General features: G+C 43.6%; 1 protein-coding gene across 5 annotated transcripts in view; it reads left to right on the forward strand.

Annotated features, from left to right (window-relative positions):
- MIB2 (MIB E3 ubiquitin protein ligase 2) overlaps positions 1 to 18,556 on the forward strand; it is an 83,737-nt gene that overhangs the window by 34,007 nt on the left and 31,174 nt on the right. The gene's annotated exons all lie outside the window — the stretch shown is intronic.

Below are 18,556 nucleotides of genomic sequence, written 5' to 3' on the forward strand. Positions count from 1 at the left end.
GATTCTGGTTTCCTTTAAGCCCAGGTTCCCTGTTACGTCTGAACCACAAATCTTTAGCTTTTGTGGGTTTGACAAGCCAGGGTAATAAGGGACAATCTCCACAAACACACACACACATAATATCCTGGCTTGTGATATGATGTTATGCAAGAGTTCTCTGGCCCTGAAGGGGGAAATGTAGAAGTTTGGCTTAACACAAGCCAGGATCTGTGTCTCAAAGCTGCTTCCACACTGGGGGGGGGGGCGGTGCAGAAGGACAAAAGAGGAGCGCCAAGGGAGGATTGTGCGGCTGTGACACTCATCTGTGACTTCATAAACCATGCTTTATGAGGCTGTGGACAGACAGTGCGTCACTTTCCCACTGGGGCTTCCAAGGTGAAAAGGAGGAGGAATCACTTGAAGCGCCTTAGTTTGGAATCTCTGGTGACTTTTTTGTGCACAATCATAAATCCAACACATGGTTTCTTGGTTTCATTCAGATAATGGATACCTTCCTGTTGAAAATCCCAACAAGGCCTGCAGAATGTATTGATTCCTTGCAGTGTTGGTTGCCTCCAAGGTGAAAACACTGTGAACTCTCTCTCTCTCTCGCTCTCTCTCTCTCTCTCTCTCTCTCTCTCTCTCTCTCGTGTCTTACAATGAGTAAGAGGTCTGGAAAGCAGTTTTGACGAAGAACAGTTGTGAAAAGCGGGATAAAGTTAGCACCGGGCAGTTGCAATAGCTGCCTTCAGAGACGCCAAAAGTGAAGCAGAATTGTTCTCTGTTACCACATGTGGCGAGGGCTTTTAACATGTTGGCTAGACCGCTATTCAGGGTTGTATGTTCTGGGATTTGAATCGGCCTCGGACCATTTGGCCCATCTCCCATTCTCTTGGTTCATGTAGGGTGCAGGCCCCAAACATTGTTCACGGTGGGGGGGGGGCAAGGAGGAGATCCTTATAGCTGCTTCTTTCAGAATTGTAGAATTGTAGAGTTGAAAGGGACCGCAAGGGTCATCTAGTCCAGCCCCCTGCAATTCAGGAAACTCAGCTAGATCATACATGACAGGTGGCCTTCCAACCTCTGCTTAAAAGCCTCCAAGGAAGAAGAGTCCACTTCCTCTCGTGGGAGTCTCTTCCACTGTACAACAGCTCTTACTGTCAGAATTATTGAGATCATTTGCAGGAGTTTCATTGGTTGTTCCACAAGCTGGCAAGGCTCATCTAGTAACAGCAAGAAACTGAACCTTAACTCTTTATTGTGGTACGCCGTGCCATTGGAGATTCAGCAGGCGCCTTCTGTCTCAAATTTTAAATGCCTGCTGAAAACTTCTCTATCCCACCAGGACTATGCAGGCAATTCAGAATATATCTTTTGACAATAATTAGCTGATGTCTGCTTTTAGTTTTTTATATGATTTTTCACTGTATGGTTTTATACACTGTCGCCTTAAACACCTTTTTTATGAATAGTGGTATATAAATATTTTTGTAAGTAAAATACAGGCCAGGGCACTTGCAAGACAATTCCATATGTGTGAGAACCCAGTGAAACTGATGAAGGAGGCAAAATATAAGGCTCTCAATAGAGGCGGGAAATAACTGAAGGCATCTAAGAAAAATATCAAAAGGCAGAGAAATTAGCAGTTCCCTTTACCTTTGACAGCTATGCCAGTAAGATTGAGGAATACTGATATTTAATTAAGAAGGCACCTGGGTGTGAGAACGGCCTTGTCCTTGCATTCGAGGGTTTTGCAAAAGTGTAAATCATTTCTAAGTGGCCACACCGGCGGGAGCTCTCAATTCAGTCCGGAGGATCCAGATAACAGCTCAAGGCTGCACAACTTGAAAGGCTAACAAGCTGGATAATTTTTGAATCCTTGTTTTGAGGCCCCTTTAGAGGAGGAGAGGGTTTTTTATATCCTTGCATGCTTAAGGGATTCCATCTGGAAGTGACCCTGGGGCCAGATGAACATCATCACTAAAAGTTCAAACCGGTGATGCTGTTTGGCGATTTGCACATCCAGTATTTTTGACCTATTGTTTGCCGAACAAATAGCTATATCATTAAGGAGGACCTCGGTCCAAAGGTGGTTGGTTACATTTAAGGCTGTTGATTTTATCTGTTTTGATTCTTGTGTCTTTTATAAGCCATAAAAAGCGGCTTGTGGTCATTTGGTTGTTCTGCCTCATTCTGATTTGAAACCTTTTTGCTTTGGATGTTATTAATTGTTTTTAATTGCTTTATATTTTTAAAAGATACTTCTCATATACTATATAGACATAGCATAACTGCAAAGTCTACCAAACTAAAGCCAGGAGCAAAATCGTGGCTGTGGGCAGATGGAGGAGGCTGTTGTCTGAAACCCAAGAGAGCACCTGCCTGTTGCTGTACAAAATATTGAGCTAGATGGAAGAATGATGCAACTCGGTATATAGAAGAATGGTATAGAATCCTAAGAGCTGGAAGGGACCACGAGGGTCATCTTGTCCTTGCAATGCAGGGATCTTTAGCCCAACATGGGTTCTTGAACCCACAACACTGAGATTAAGAGCCTCATGATCTACTGACTCAGCTGTCCTATGGGAAGGGCTGTAGCTCTGCCTTGCATGCAGAAGGTTCCCAGGTTGAACCCCGGGCATCTCCAGCTAGGGCTTTGAGAGACTCCTGCCGTGAATCCTGGAGAGGTACTGCAAATGTAAATCATCCTTCTATATATAGATCCTTCCCACAAGGAATCCTGGGAGCTAGCTTGGATTTGTAGCTCTTTGAGGGGTGAACTACAGTTCCCAGGATTCTTTCGGGGAGAACCACATGTTTTGAACATATGGTGTGGATGTGACCCCAGTATCCCTAGGTTCTTTGGAGCAATGCTGTTGCGCTCCCTACAAGAAGAATTCCATCCCCGGTTTCTGCAATTGAGATGAGCCTTTGTTTTAATTTTAACCTGCTAGGTGGCAAGGTGCTGGATACTAGAGGCAGATTGCTTGCTCATGAGAAGTAAGTACAGTGGTACCTTGGGTTACATACACTTCAGGTTATACAGACGCTTCAGGTTACAGACTCCGCTAACCCAGAAATAGTACCACGGGTTAAGAACTTTGCTTCAGGATGAGAACAGAAATCGTGCTCTGGTGGCGCGGCGGCAGCAGGAGGCCCCATTAGCTAAAGTGGTGCTTCAGGTTAAGAACAGTTTCAGGTTAAGAACGCACCACCGGAACGAATTAAGTACTTAACCTGAGATACCACTGTACAGTATTTTAATTTAATGCAGACCACTTCCACTGTGGGGGATCAGAGAGGTACCAGTGGGGAATTCCTCCCCGCCCCAAGAAAATAGCAGCTTTAAGGAGGGACTTTCCTCTGGAGAGGAAAAGGTGAAATTTCCCCTCTGTGCTGGCTCCAATCCGGTTAATTGAGAGCAATTTGCATTTTGCAAACCTACAGCCTAGATGTGAAGACATAGCTAATGTCACAGAAACCAGGGGAAAAAATCTGTTCTCTTTTTTCCATTCTGAAGAGCCATTTCACCTTTCTCCAAATTGCTTGCTCAACGTATAGCAGCAAACTTTTTCTTCTCCGAACAAGATCAATAGTTGCATTTCTATTTTTTTTTTATAATATATTTATTAAAGTTTTCAAATAAAGCATATATTAGATAAGCACTTATCATTGTCCATTTAACATCTCTCAATTGTTACATGGGACTCCCCCACACCTCCCGCATACACTTACATCATTATTAAATTAATTTCAAACAAATTATCATTTAACTCATCTTAATTAATAATCTTAATTTGGTTTGACATATAATTCAGCCTTAAATCTAATTTAATGGTAGACAATTGTCTGCACTGGCATCCAATTCAGCACTCAGCCAAATTACAATATTTTTGTAAATAAATCTTAAATTTCCTCCAGTCTTCTTCCATCCTTTCTTCTCCCTGGTCTCGAATTCTGCCGGTCATCTCGGCTAATTGCATATAGTCCATCAGTTGCATCTGCCATTCTTCCACAGTGGGTAGCTCCTGAGTTTTCCAATTCTTGGCAATTAATATTCTTGCTGCTGTTGTTGCGTACAAAAAGAATGTTCTGTCCTCTTTTAACACACTCTGGCCGACAATACCCAGGAGAAAGGCCTCTGATTTCTTAGTAAAGGTGTATTTAAACACCTTTTTTAATTCATTATATATCTTCTCCCAAAAGGCCTTCACTCTAGGGCAGGTCCACCAGAGGTGAAAAAATGTTCCTTCATTTTCCTTACATTTCCAACATTTGCTATCAGACGAATGGTATATTTTAGCCAGTTTAACAGGGGTCATGTACCATCTATACATCATTTTCATCACATTTTCCTTCAACGCATTACATGCAGTGAAGTTCAGCCCAGAGGTCCACAACCTTTCCCAATCTTCAAACATAATATTATACCCAATATCCTGCGCCCATTTTATCATTGTTGATTTTACCATTTCGTCATGTGTGTTCCATTTCAGCAGCAAGTTATACATTCTTGAAAGTACCTTAGTCTTAGGTTCTAACAGTTCAGTTTCTAACTTTGACTTTTCCACTTGGAATCCTAGCTTTTTGTCATTTTTAAACACTTCTTTAATCTGAGCATAGTGTAACCAGTCTCGCACTTTGTCTCTCATCTTTTCTAAACTCTGCAATTTCCAGTTGTCACCATCCTTTTCTATTATCTCCCAATATTTTGGCCAGTTGGCCTCCATATTGGCTCTTTTCCGAGCCTTAGCCTCCAGGGGTGACAGCCACCTCGGAGTTTTATTCTCCAGTAAGTCTTTATATTTTGTCCAGACATTAAAAACTGATTTTCTGACAATATGGTTCTTGAAGGCCTTATTTATCTTAACTTTATCATACCATAAATATGCATGCCATCCAAACGCATTATTAAAACCTTCCAAATCCAAGACATCCGTATCTTCAAGAAGTAACCAATCTTTTAACCAGCAGAAAGCTGCAGCTTCATAATACAACTTTAAATCTGGCAGGGCAAAGCCCCCTCTTTCTTTCGCATCTGTTAATATTTTAAATTTGATTCTGGGCTTTTTGCCCTGCCAGACAAATTTAGAAATATCTTTCTGCCACTTCCGGAAGCACTCTGTCTTGTCTACAATCTGCAGTGTCTGAAACAAAAATAACATTTTTGGCAATACATTCATCTTGATGGCAGCTATTCGGCCTAACAAAGAAAGTTTTAGTCTTGACCAACTATCCAAGTCTCTCTTAATCTCTGACCAACATTTTTCATAATTATCTTTAAATAAACTCAGATTTTTTGCTGTTATGTTTACCCCTAGGTATTTAACTTTTTTAACCACATTTAGTTCTGTCTCTTTCTGAAGCTGTTCCAACTCAATATCTGTCATGTTTTTCCCCAAAACTTTAGTTTTTTGCTTATTTAACTTAAATCCTGCCACTCGACCAAAGTTTTGAATCAGTTGTAGTACTCTTTTCAAACTAGACTCCGGCTCCTGTAATGTCAGAACTAGGTCATCTGCAAAAGCTTTAAGTTTATATTGTTTCGCTCCGACCTGAATCCCTTCCACCAACCGGTCCCCCCTAATCATATTCAGGAGCACTTCCAGAACCGAAATAAACAGTAATGGGGAAATCGGGCAGCCTTGTCGTGTACCTTTTTCAATTTTAAACTCTTCTGTAACCACATTGTTAACTATCAGTTTAGCCTTTTGTTCTGAATATATTGCCTCAATCCCGTTCTCAAACCCCCGTCCCACTCCCATTTCTTTTAAATTCCCCTTCATAAATTTCCAAGAAATGTTGTCAAAGGCTTTCTCCGCGTCTATAAAAATTAAAACTGCTTTAGTGTTTATGTTTGTTTGTAAAAGTTCCAATATGTCTATGATGTTCCTTGTGTTAGTAAACATATGTCTGCCCGGGAGAAAGCCTGCCTGGTCTTTATGGATTATCTCACTTAAAACTTTCTTAAATCTTCGTGCCAAAACATCTGCAAATATTTTGTAATCCACATTTAAAAGGGAGATGGGACGGTAATTCTTGAGTTGTGTCTTTTCAGTTTCTGACTTTGGAATCAATGTGATAAATGCTTCTTTCCACGATTCAGGCGCCTTCTTCCCCTCCATTATTTCATTACTGACCTCCAACAAAGGTTGTATCAAATAATCCTTCAATGTCTTATAGTAGTTAGAGGTCAGTCCATCTGGCCCTGGTGATTTGCCCTGTTTCAGACTCAGGATGGCCTGTTCAATCTCTTGTCGTGTTATTTTGCCATTTAAAATTGTTCTATTTTCTTCTGACAGCTTTGCTAATCCATTTCTCTCCAAAAATTGTGTAATCTCTATTTCATCTTGTGGCCCTTGAGTATATAACTTTTTAAAATACCTCTGGAAGCACTTTCTAATCTCTCCCGGGTTCTGAATGTTCCTTCCTTCAACCTCTAAGTTTGTTACTGTATTTAATCTTTGTCTCCTTTTCAACTGCCAAGCTAGCAGTTTCCCACATTTATTTGCCGATTCAAAAGTTTTTTGTTTCATTGTTTTAATCTTCCATTCTATTTCCTGATTTATCAGCTTGGAATATTGCGCCTGATAAAGTTTGATTTCTCTCAGAATCGGTTGGGACTTCGGGTTAGATCTTAACTTCTTCTCCAACTCTTTGATACTTTCCAGAATTTTATCTTTCTTTTCATTTTGCAGTCTTTTCTTTAAGGAATTCTGTTGAATCAAGAACCCTCTCATCACAGCTTTACTTGCATCCCAGATAGTTCTTTTTTCCACCGTAGTGTTCAAATTAATCTCAAAATAGTCCTTTAAGGTTTTTTGGGCCTTCTTTACAATTCTTTGATCTCTAAACAGGCCATCATTCATCTTCCATCTAAAGGAGCCGATTGGGATCAATGTCATATCCATTCTCAAGGCGTTATGGTCGGAGCATGTTTTGGGGCAGATTTCCACCTTCCTCACCTTAGGTGCCAGACTTCTAGTTATCCATATTTGGTCGATTCGTGTCCAAGTCAATTGAGCTTCAGAAAAGAATGTTCCTTCTCTTCCCAGGGGGTTTCTAACTCTCCAGATGTCAACCCAGTCCATATTGTCAGTCATTTCAAAAAAGGTCTTAGGTAGTCTTCCCTCTTTAGTAATGTTCTGGTTCTGTGACTTATCCATATTTGTTGATACGACCCCGTTCATGTCCCCCATCATAATGACGTTGTTGTAATCCAGATAATCCAGCATGATCTCGTGCAACTTCTTATAAAAATCCGATTTTCCTTCATTTGGAGCATAAATTCCTAATATCAAAATTTTTTCTCCTTGATACTGTACTTCTATTGCGAGGATTCTTCCACTTTCATCTTTAAAGAGAAATTTTGGTGAAAGGCTCTCTTTTGCATAGATCACTACACCTCTCTTTTTAACTGTATCCGATGATATAAATTCTTGACCAAGCCTTTTATTTATTAACACCTTTCTATGGAGCCTAATCACATGTGTTTCTTGTAAGCATATAATGTCCAATTGTTCCTTTTTTAAAATATGAAAAATTTTAGACCTTTTTTCGGGACTGTTACAGCCATTTATGTTCCAACTCAAAAGCTGCAGAGACATCCTGGATAGGTCTGGTTATTCTTTCTGGGGTGGTACCTTGTTCTCCGGTCCTTGAGGATCCGAGGGGGCGGGCTCCCCTGGAAGTTCTGGCGCTGGCAATCCAAGTCCTTTGTGGAGGTCTTCTCCGTGTGCTCCCAAAAACTTGTCTCTATCTTCCACTGTTTTGATTTTGATCTTTCTCCCTCTGTAGGTAAAGGATAATCCTTGTGGAAACTCCCACCTGAAGATAATTGCGTTGCTTCTCAACAGTCTTGCCAATTCCGTGTAGTTAGATCTAAAGTCCAGCAACTGCTTAGGAATGTCCTTGTAGATTTCAATTCTCTTGCCCAAAATGTCTAGTGACTTTTCGTAGTGCAGGCCCAAAATCTTGTCCCTTTCCCCCTTTGATCTCAGTGTTATCAAACAATCTCTGGGCTTCTCTGTCCTTCTGACTCTGCCAAGCCTGAAAGCAGATACAATTTTAAAGTCTTTTTCCTCTAACTTCCAAAACTTGGCAAATTCCTTAGTTAGAAATTCAATAAAATTATCTTCTTCCACCTCTGGTATTGACCGTATCCTCAAGTTGGTCTCCCTGTTTCGCAGTTCTGTCATCAAAAAGTAAATCTGATGTTCTCCAACTTGTTTGCTGAGTGGTCTTACTTCTTTCTCAAGTTCTTCCAATCTTTGACTAGTATCTTCAGCCAGTTTACGATTTTCACCTACAGCCTCCTTTAATTCTCCAATAGACTGGGCATTCTGTGCAACTTGTCCAGTCAGCTTATTCAAGCTTTCTGTGTTCTGTTCAATTTTAGCTGTATGCAAATCAGCCTTCTTGTCCAGAGCCTCCAGTTTCTCCAAAATTTTCTCCAAGACAGAGCTACTTGTCCCTGAAGCCATATCTCCCAGGTGCAGCTCCTCTGTCTCACCCTCCCCTGCCTGTATTAGGGAGGCCGCCTCTATGTCTGGAGGCAAAGTGGAAGGCAAGGCCGGCACAGAAGATCTACGCTGTGAGGCTGCAGATAAAGTTAGAGTTGTTTGTTTAGTCCTTCCTCTTCTCCTTGCGCCACTCATTCCAAAGTTATCTGTAATCCAAGGTCAATCCAAGTTGTTCCCATGAGAAAGCAGAGTCCCAGATGCAATAGTCAAACAGAGGCCGGGAAAGGGAAAGTAAAACAAAGTCACTGCTGTAAGTCCAAAATCCTCTAGAGGGAGCTTAATACGTCTTCAGGGAAAAGATCAAATCCAAGTTAAACTTATAAATTTAAGTCCATGTCTATCGCCTCCACAATGTATTATTTTTAGCAGAGTAAAACTTAAAGCAAAACAGTGTTTCTTACAGTGCCTTGACTGCAACAGTTTCAAAGTATCCAGTTCCAACTCAGAATTTTTCAAAACCTGAATTCAATGTATCCAAAGTTGCAAACTGGTGCTCATCCAGGCAGCTCCAGCACCAGAGATTCTTATTTATTTTATAATCCACTGGTACCACAGAAGAAGGATATCAGTGCACCCCGAATATGACCAGCAAAAGTCAATAGCTCAAAGTCTTTCACTCAGAAAACTGCTTTAACAGGGTGCCAGCATTTAGTTAACGCATAACTTTTTGTCTCCACTCCTCCTGCTCTTTGCTTAAAGTTCAGTATAGCGGGAGATGGGCTTCCTGCTTATCCTCACTCCGTTTTCAGCCAGATTTCAACTTTTTAAAAAAGTTTTAAAAGTTTCATAAAGTTCTCAAAAAGTTTCAGAAAGTTGACAAAAGTTTCAGAAAGTTTTCAATGTCCAAATTTACTCACGGGTTGTAGTTTCCAAAGTTCAGAAAAGTTGCAGGAAGAAAGGACAGCGCTGACCGGCAACAGCAATGCGGCTTCACTTCGCTGTTTGCGCAACGACCCACAGCGCCGCTACCCCCTCCGCGATCCGGAGCCCCTTACGGGGTCCCTTCAACGTTTTGGGGGCTGCTTCTGGCGCCCGCCGGGTCCCGAGACCACAGGCTTCTGCCACCTGTGGTTTTTCTAAATGGGTCTCCGCTTCGCCGTAGCGGACGACCCGTTTACAGCGGAGCTCCCTTCTCCTTACTCGGAGAAGGCAGCCATTACCGGTCGCGCCGCCTCCGGAAGTCCAATAGTTGCATTTCTATCTCTTTTTTCAACCGTTCTAGGCAAAGCACAAATGATGCCCCCGGAGACACTGATGCTGATTTTCCAGAGACGATAAAAAGTTTATTATCTATGGCAAAGCTAGGCTTGCATCCATCTAAGTCTGAAATTGGACCTCACACACCCTCTTTTCCCCTGAAGACATTGCAAGTTCAGCTAATGTCAGCCTAACTTTTTGCTGCGCAGTTTTTACAATCTCTTTATTTCTTTTGCTGACTGATATTGCTCAGGCACTCTCTCTTCTTCTTTATTTATTTAACAGTTTGTAAATCGCTAACTGTAAAATCATCTGTGTTGTTTCTATAAAATAAAATATATGTTAAAATAATTGGTGAAAGTTCAGATTACAAGTATGGTGAGCAGTTTATGTAAAAAAAATATGGGGGCTTGTATGCAGCAAAGTTCTACTTGGAGTAAACTCATTGACATTAATGACCATAATGTCCATTACTTTCAGCAGGTCTACTCTGAGTAGCATTAGTATAGGATACAACCCTTACATTACAAGGCAAAGATGCATGTCAACTTTGCATATCTGGGTAGGCTTGTTTGAACAAGCGCTAAAATATTGATTGCTTACAAGCGCAGAACAGACATTATGTGGCACTTGCTATCAATATGTTTAAAAATCACGTTTTTCTTCCTGTACCTCCTCACCTACAAAACAGGCATCTTAAATAATTGCCAAGAGAAATGCAATTCAGTGGTTGGAAACAGAAGGGATTGCACGTGATAAAGAGACCGCTACAAAAAATAAAACCCTCTGATAGGAGAGTAACTAAAAGAAAAATTCAGAGATCTGGAAACAAGCTGGCTGCTCATACCTCAAAAGATACATTTCTCAGCTAATCAAATAGTTTTATCTCAAGCAAAAAGACCTTTAAAGCCCATTGAGCAATTAATTTATCATTCCATACACACACCCAGGGAACGATTTTCCAATACAGTCGTACCTCGGCACCCAAACACCTTGGGAGTCGCATGTTCCGGTTCCTGAACAATAAAAAACCAGAAGTGAGTGTTCCGGTTTTCGAACGTTCTTTTGGAAGCTGAACATCTGACGGGGCTTCCGCGGCTTCTGATTGGCTGCAGGAGCTTCCTGCAGCCAATCAAAAGACATGCTTTGGAAGTCGAACGTTTCGAATTCGAATGGAATTCCGGAACAGATTCTGTTCGACTTCTGATGTACGACTGTATGTATAAAAAATATTTGTAACCAGATGTCAGGAAATTTAACCTCACTAAAAACCAAATGGACCTACATTGTGAAATTTGTCATGAAAACTAGCAAAACATTTTTTGGGTAGGGGGAACCCTTTAAATCGGTGGCCGCTATAATAAAATAAGCATTAAAACCCTACACAGATGCCAGTATGCCCATGTGAAATGTCATGGGATAAATCCTCAAATTAGTCTGATGTGCTGGAGAGGTTCTAAACAGATTGGATCATAATGTGGCAGGTGGTGGGACTGCAAATGTACACAACCGTTTTTGGAAGCAGGTTTTTACAAGGGTTTCCACTATTACAAGACACATATTGCACCCTGATTCTTAAGCTTGCTCTCCTAAATTATAAGGATTTTAATGTTCAAAGACTTGTAATCTTCCTCACAGCTGTAGGTAGACCTCTATTAACCCAACACAGGAAAATGGCTAGGATATACAGCACACTGCCCTTATGGAAAAAAATTGCAGAACATCTTGGATCATTAAAAAAATATGGCAAGTAAAGATTACTTTTAAACTGTTTGGAACAACTCTTTACCCTGGGCTTCTGACACACGAGATGGTATATTTTGGGACCCCCATTACTTTTGTGACTGGTGGTGGTTTAAAACTTTTTAATACTGTGTTTTAATGTAATAACCGGCCCTTGAGCTTAGGGTAAAGGGTGGGTAAATAATAAGTAATAATAAGTTCAGAAGATGCATTCTTGTTGGTATTTGTCTGTCTCGAGAGACAATGGAGTGCGCCTCCGGGGGTGAAGTCAAACCACTGTTTTCGCAGCAACTAAGTGACCCCTTGGGGCACAAGGCTGGGCAGTGTGTATGGAGGTCCTGGGCTGCCCAGATGACAAGACCCCCCCCCCTTGGCCTCGCAGATGTGGTCCAAAGAAAAGCAGAACGATACGTTTGGCACCAGCTTGACTGCAGGAAACCCACCATTTTAGGGACTCCACGCCAGATTTGTGTAGAGTTTACTTAGGCTTTTCCTTCTCCCAAATATGTCCCACAAGGCAGAGGAGGTTTTGGACCAGAGTTTTCCTTCTCCTAGATGAGCTATCTTTCCAGGTCGCTGGACACTGCCTGAACCCTTCTGAAGAAGTGTTCATGCACATGAAAGCTCATACTAAGAACAAACTTAGTTGGTCTCTAAGGTGCTAAAGGTAAAGGGACCCCTGACCATTAGGTCTAGTCGTGACTGACTCTGGGGTTGCGGTGCTCATCTCGCTTTATTGGCCGAGGGAGCCAATGTTTGTCCGCAGACAGTTTTTCTGGGTCATGTGGCCAGCATGACTAAGCTGCTTCTGGCGAAACCAGAGCAGCGCACGGAAATGCCATTTACCTTCCTGCCACAGCGGTACCTATTTATCTGCTTGCACTTTGACGTGCTTTCGAACTGCTAGATTGGCAGGAGCAAGGACTGAGCAACAGGAGCTCACCCCGTAGCGGGGATTCAAACCGCCGACCTTCTGATCGGCAAGTCCTAGTGCTGCTAGACTATTTCTTTATTTCTATATACAGTCATACCTCGGGTTGAAGTAGCTTCGGGATGAGTATTTTCGGGTTGTACGCTGCGGCGACCCGGAAGTAACGGAGCGCGTGCGCAGATGGTCAAAATGACAGCATGTGCGGAAGCGGCGAATCGTGAGCCGCGCAGACGCAGGTCCCGTTCACATCCAGAGGTACCACTGTATATAATTCTACTGCATCAGACCAACATGGCTACCTACCGGTACCTGAATCTTGAACCCTTCCAGGCAGAGCAGGGTATGTAACCTGTGATCCCTCCAATGACTGGAGCTGATGGGAGTTGTAATCCACCGACATTTGAAGGGCCAGGGCTCCCTCGCCCCTGCAACAGAGAATTAATGACACTTTCCCTGCTACGTGCTGTTCTTTCCCGCCTGCAGGAGCCAAGGGACTTCCTTCCCTAATTTTACAATGGCATCGTGGCTGGAGACCAGGCCAGATCAATCAGTTAGAAACGGCTGGGCTCTGGGCAGAGAAGTCCCCAAGTGAGAACTCTCTCGCCTTTTGTTTTGTTTCCTTCTCTGAAATTTGGCCGGCCTCATCGCTGCCTCGGTGATGATAATTGAGGAACGCGAGCCCAGCCGGGCCTGTCGACCTAATTCCCAGGCGGAAACATAGCCAGTGTTGCGTGTTGTGACACTTCTCGAGTATGTGCCTGGTAGGACTTTATTTAAAAAAGCAATGCTTTGAGAAACAGCGTCTGAGCTGGTGAGGTGGAGACTTTTGCTTGTGTCGTGCCCGTTTTGCCAGCAGAAATCAACATGCCAAAGAATCTGTTCTGCCGCCCTGGGCTCCTTCAGCAGGAGGGGTGGGATATTAGTCGAGATAATAAGAATAATAATGCAAATAAATAAACAAACAAATAAGTAAATAAATAAGAGGGTCTGAAAGACTCTGAAGTTGGTGTGATCTTGATCTTTTAATGTAAGGTAAAGGTAAAGCGACCCCTGACCATTAGGTCCAGTCATGGCCGATTCTGGGGTTGTGGCGCTCATCTCAATTTATTGGCCAAGGGAGCCTCCGGGTCATGCATGACTGAGCCACTTCTGGCGAACCAGAGCAGTGCACGGAAACACCGTTTACCTTCCCACCAGAGTGATACCTATTTATCTACTTGCACTTTGACGTGCTTTCGAACTGCTAGGTTGGCAGGAGCAGGGACTGAGCAACGGGATTCGAACCGCCAACCTTATGATCAGCAAGTCCTAGGCTCTGTGGTTTAACCCACAGCGCCACCCGCATCCCTTTTAATCTTTTAATGTAGTTCCTTACCTTCTTTTTTCTTGGCTTAGAGCAGAGTTCGGGAATGTCAAGTTTGAAAACTGCCCTCGAGGCCTTTCTCTCTGGTCCTCAGGACTGTTGCCAGGTTGCACTCCTCACTGGGCCCTTCTTTGCATCCCCCTGGAGTGTTTTTGCCAGGCTAGACTTTGCCCTTGAATACCGATGATGCCTCTCGCTTGTCTGGATGGAGCTGTGTGTGCAACGGTCTCTTAGTGCAGCTATGTTGGGTAGGGTGGGGCGTGAGACAAGGACCGTGGAATGGCAGAGTTAAAAGTATAGAGGCATTAGTGCAGGAGTATTGGAGAAGCATTACTGAACAACTGATAAAGCGAGGTGGTCCAGGGTAAATCCATTTCAAATGTGCTGCTCATGGGTGAATTACATGCTGCTGCATACATGCATGATAAAACAGCAGTCTGGATGAGACCCAGTTCTGTTGATCTTCTGCTGTGTGTTTCTCGTTGGCCATGGTGGTGTGGAGAGCAGCGTGGATTCAACAAGGATCTGCCACCAATTGCATTAGGACCTTCCCATTGCCTTGTCTCCAAGGTCAGTGGGTGGAGGCTTATTCAGTCTTCCTGCTTGAGATGATCCTTTTATTTTCTCTTGTGGCTGGGCTGAGCCTCCTGGCTCCAAGGTCCCTCTCTTGCCCTTCCTTCTCTCCTTTGGCTGTTAAATCTGAATAAAGCTTACAGGACTGCATCGGGTGGATTGCCAAATTCTATTCCCCCCCCCCACCGGCATGGATACCAGACGTTTCCATTGAGGCATCGTCTCCAGAAAGTCAAGGTTATTGTTTTTTTGCTCCATATGGCAATGTGTTGATTAGGAAGCTCTCAGCTGGCTCAAGTAATAAAACCTGGCTACCTTGGGAGCCAAGGGGACTCAGCTTGCAGAGGCAAGAGGAAGGGAGTTCTGGCCTGTGTTGACTGCTAGATCAGGTCGCTGCCCCCTTACAATGGGCTGTGTTCAGCAGTTGGTGACCATACTCCCAGAGCCGGCAGCATGTGGAGCCATTCATTCCCCCCTCTAGTCACAGTCTAGGACTGTGGTTAGTAGCTATCGAGATTCTGGTTTCCTTTAAACCCAGGTTCCCTGTTACGTCTGAACCACGAATCTTTAGCTTTTGTTGGTCTGACAAGCCAGGGCAATAAGGGACAATCTTCTCTCTCTCTCTCTCTCTCTCTCTCTCTCTCTCTCTCTCTCTCTCCCTTTCTTCCTCTCTTGCACTCTCACTCTTGCTCCTGATTTGTGATGGAGATGAAAGTGTGGAGGCATCCCTGCAAACACAGTCATGCTCTCCTCAGCCTGCCAAGCAGCTTTCCAGCCTGAGAGGAAGGTGGTTTCACTTGGAGAGGAAGGCACACAGGGGTGGACCCTCCCTGAGTTACACTCTCCACCCAGGCAGCAAAATTCAGTAGGGAAGATAGAAACTGGAGGGGGGGCAGTGTCTGCAGGTGGTCTTCCATTGTCCTTCAAGTGCTGCCTGTATCCTGTGACAGCTAGAGGAACGCAGAACGTGATAGTTAAAACCGTAGAATTCGCTCCCACAAGATTCTGTGACGGCCACCGGTTTAGATGGTTTTGAAAGAGGCGTGGGGCAATTTCACGGAGCAATAGAGCTGTGTTTGAGTTACCTTCACTCTCAGAGGCAGAAACGCTTTTGAATATCAGTTGCTGGAAACCACAGGAAGGGAGAGTTCTTTTGTGGTCCTCCAGGCTTGCTTGCAGGCTTTTGGTTGGACACTTTGAGAACAGGATGCTGGACTCGATGGGCCACTGGCCTGATCCTGCAGCCAGGCTCTTCTGGTGTCCTTATTTGTCCCGACAAGCTTCCACAGAAGCAGGACAGGGCTACTTTTTCTTCCGAGCCCCCGAGAACCAAACATTAACCTTGAACTGAACCGTCTCTGCTATCTACCCAGCCACAAAGAAGCCAAGTGATGCAGCAGGAGCCAAGCGCCTCCTGGATTTTAATCTAATTTGAGTTGTTTTGCTTCCAAATACCGGATAACAACCAAGGCTATTAAAGAGTGCCGCAGACCTCACCCCCCGGGGGGTGCATTTAATCGCTGCAATATTGCTTTTAATAACCATTTTAATTAAGGCCTTCATTTTCGAGATCGGTGCTGACCCAGGGATTCCAGCTCTGTCAAATTTCCAGCTGGCCCTTTTGCTGGTCGAGGATTTAGGAGGAAATTGCTGTGAATAAAACGGCATTGACTGAGGCGGGCAGGGACCCTCCAGGACAAACTTTGATCGAGGGGAATGGGTAGGCCTGAGGCGTTTTTCCTCTTGACTGTGAATTCTTCTGTGCAATTTGTTTCTCCACTTGCTTAGGGGGATGCTGTGTCAGAGGAGAAAATATCTTTGGGCCGGGAAGGGCTGAATTAAAAAAACAACAACCCCAAATTGCACGCAGAATTATGTCTAGTAGCATGCCCTACTTTACAGAGGACAGTCCTCTGGTTTTGAACCAATCCAATACCACAATGACACTATACATTTAAAGCACTATGATGCTATTTTAAAATAAGTTGGAGGGGATTGTGTATGTCCCTGAGCTTCTTGTAGGAAAAATGTTATCAGTTTATTCCAATTGCAGAATCCTTTTTCTTTCTTTTTTTGATTGCTGAATTGATGTGACCCCGGTACAGACTTTTAGTACTGGAGACTGGCTGAGCAAGATTGCCCTCCCTCCTCGCTCTTGGCTCCTATCACGTTACAATCTGGATCATGGAAAGCTGCTGGAAAGATACCGATTAGCCATCATGTGTGCAAATAAACCTGCCCCCTGGTCTTCTCCCCTAAGCACCTTTCCCCAGGCATGCCACGCCACCGAAGCAATCCATTAATGAGCCAAAGTGAGAGCCAAAGGTTAATTTTAGTGGCGCAGTGGGCCGGGTGGCTGCTGGTTCCCAGGCTGCGTCAGGGGTTTATCCACCCAAGTCTCTGCCGTCTGCTGCCGGGTATTAAGCAACAGGCTAAGTCAGGGGCTTGGAAGTGCTATGCCTCTTCTTCCCCCATTACGGAAGCCACGCAAATGTGGAAGCGGTTTCATTATGGCGGCGGGAGAGTTTTTTGCTTCCTCAACCCCCAGCTGGAATTCTTGAAGGGCTTGGCCCGAAGTTTCTGCTTAATCAAATGCACTTGGTTTGATTTTGGGACACGAGGAATACCGATCCCGTTATGGGCATTGGGAGCTGCTTCAACCGGACGTCAGATCCCATCTTCACCATTGTGTGGGTACCGCGCAGAGACGTATCCTTCTTGCTTGCCCTCAGCCTCTTGTAGATTTTGGCTTGACTTTCTGGGGAGGAGGAAGCGTTGGGTTGTAAGTCTCAGTAGTGCAAGCGTTGTTTTGTTTCGGGAAGAAACATAAAGGTTTGTGTCCTGTGCTATCGTGCCATTGAAATTATTGGTCATGGCTAACTTAGGTCCATTAATTTTTGTGGGTTAACGCTCAGTGAAACCTAGTGTGGTGTGGTTTGAGTGCACATTTTAAGAATATGCATTCATCTTAGTTATGCTCAGACTAGACCCAGCTGAGTCATGTCCATTAGCTTCAGAGGACGCACTTTGCATAGGACTGTCATTGGATTCAACCTGAAACCTTTGCCTCTTGGCTGAATCTGATAGTGTGGCAAGACTGAGACCCAGCCAAACAAGGCTGGTAAGGGGAGTGCCTCCAAGGAGGTCCGACTATTCTTTCTCATCTCCCCCAGTGCTGCATACTCTGACCGGCAGCACTTCTCCAGGGTCTTGGGGAGAGAAAGGTTGTTTTCCATTAACTGCTTTCTGAGGTCCTTCTAAGTAAGGAAACCTGGAACTGTTGTTGCTGTTGTATCCTTGATTTTTAACAATGTGTATCAATGATTCTCCTTTTTATACTACCTGACTTTCTGTTTGCTGTTCTAAATGTTTCAGTTACTCTGATTTTTTTAATATACATTTCGCCGAGAGTTGTTGTAAGCAGAGAAGCAACACGTAAATTTTATGTTGGTCTGAATAATCATTCTTGCTTGATTGTTTAATTTCCGTACCGCTTAATATATTAAAAAATATCTCTAAGTGGTGTGCAGAAAACGGAAGCAACAACCAGCAACTTAAACAAAACATTGTGAATATACATATTATGTTGTGAAGTAAAACATGGCAAGGCGTTACAGGTGAAGAGGTGGTTAATGCATTTCTTCATTTAAGATAAATTTATATTTATTGAGACAAGTTCTGAGTGATGTCCACCCAGCCCATGTCACTGTGTCTAGGAGTTCTGTGGTGTTGTTTTCAACCCCCCTTAACAAAAGAAAAAGTCACTCATGATTGTGTATGAAAATGGTTTTGGTTTCATCCAGCTAGATGATACACAGTGAATGGACCTAAGTTAGTCTTGTTCATTAGCTTCAGTGGGTCTACCCTGAGCTCCTATAAATTGTGGTTCTACATCAGGAATGGGCAACCTGTGGTCCTCCAGGTGTTATTGGACTCCAACTCCCATCAGCCCCAGGCAGCATGGCCAATGGTCAGGGATGATGGGAGCCATAGTCCAGCAGCATCTGGGAGAACTAAAGGCTTCTGGGAGCTGGGAGCATCATCAAGAAAGGAGGCTTCTTGCCATTTCTCTGCATGAGTGGCTGCTCTGATTTAAAACAGGGCTGGGGAACCTTATATTGAGATAGATATTTGACCTCTACTGTGTGTGTGTGTGTGTATTCAACAGTTATCACACTGTGATTTTTAAATTTACCTGTAAGCTTTCTTGGAAGGGCTTGTGAGCAGGGTAGTTTATTGTTGGCTGCA

Source organism: Podarcis filfolensis (genome assembly GCF_964270895.1).
Source record: "Podarcis filfolensis genome assembly, chromosome: 8".
NCBI lineage: Eukaryota > Metazoa > Chordata > Lepidosauria > Squamata > Lacertidae > Podarcis > Podarcis filfolensis.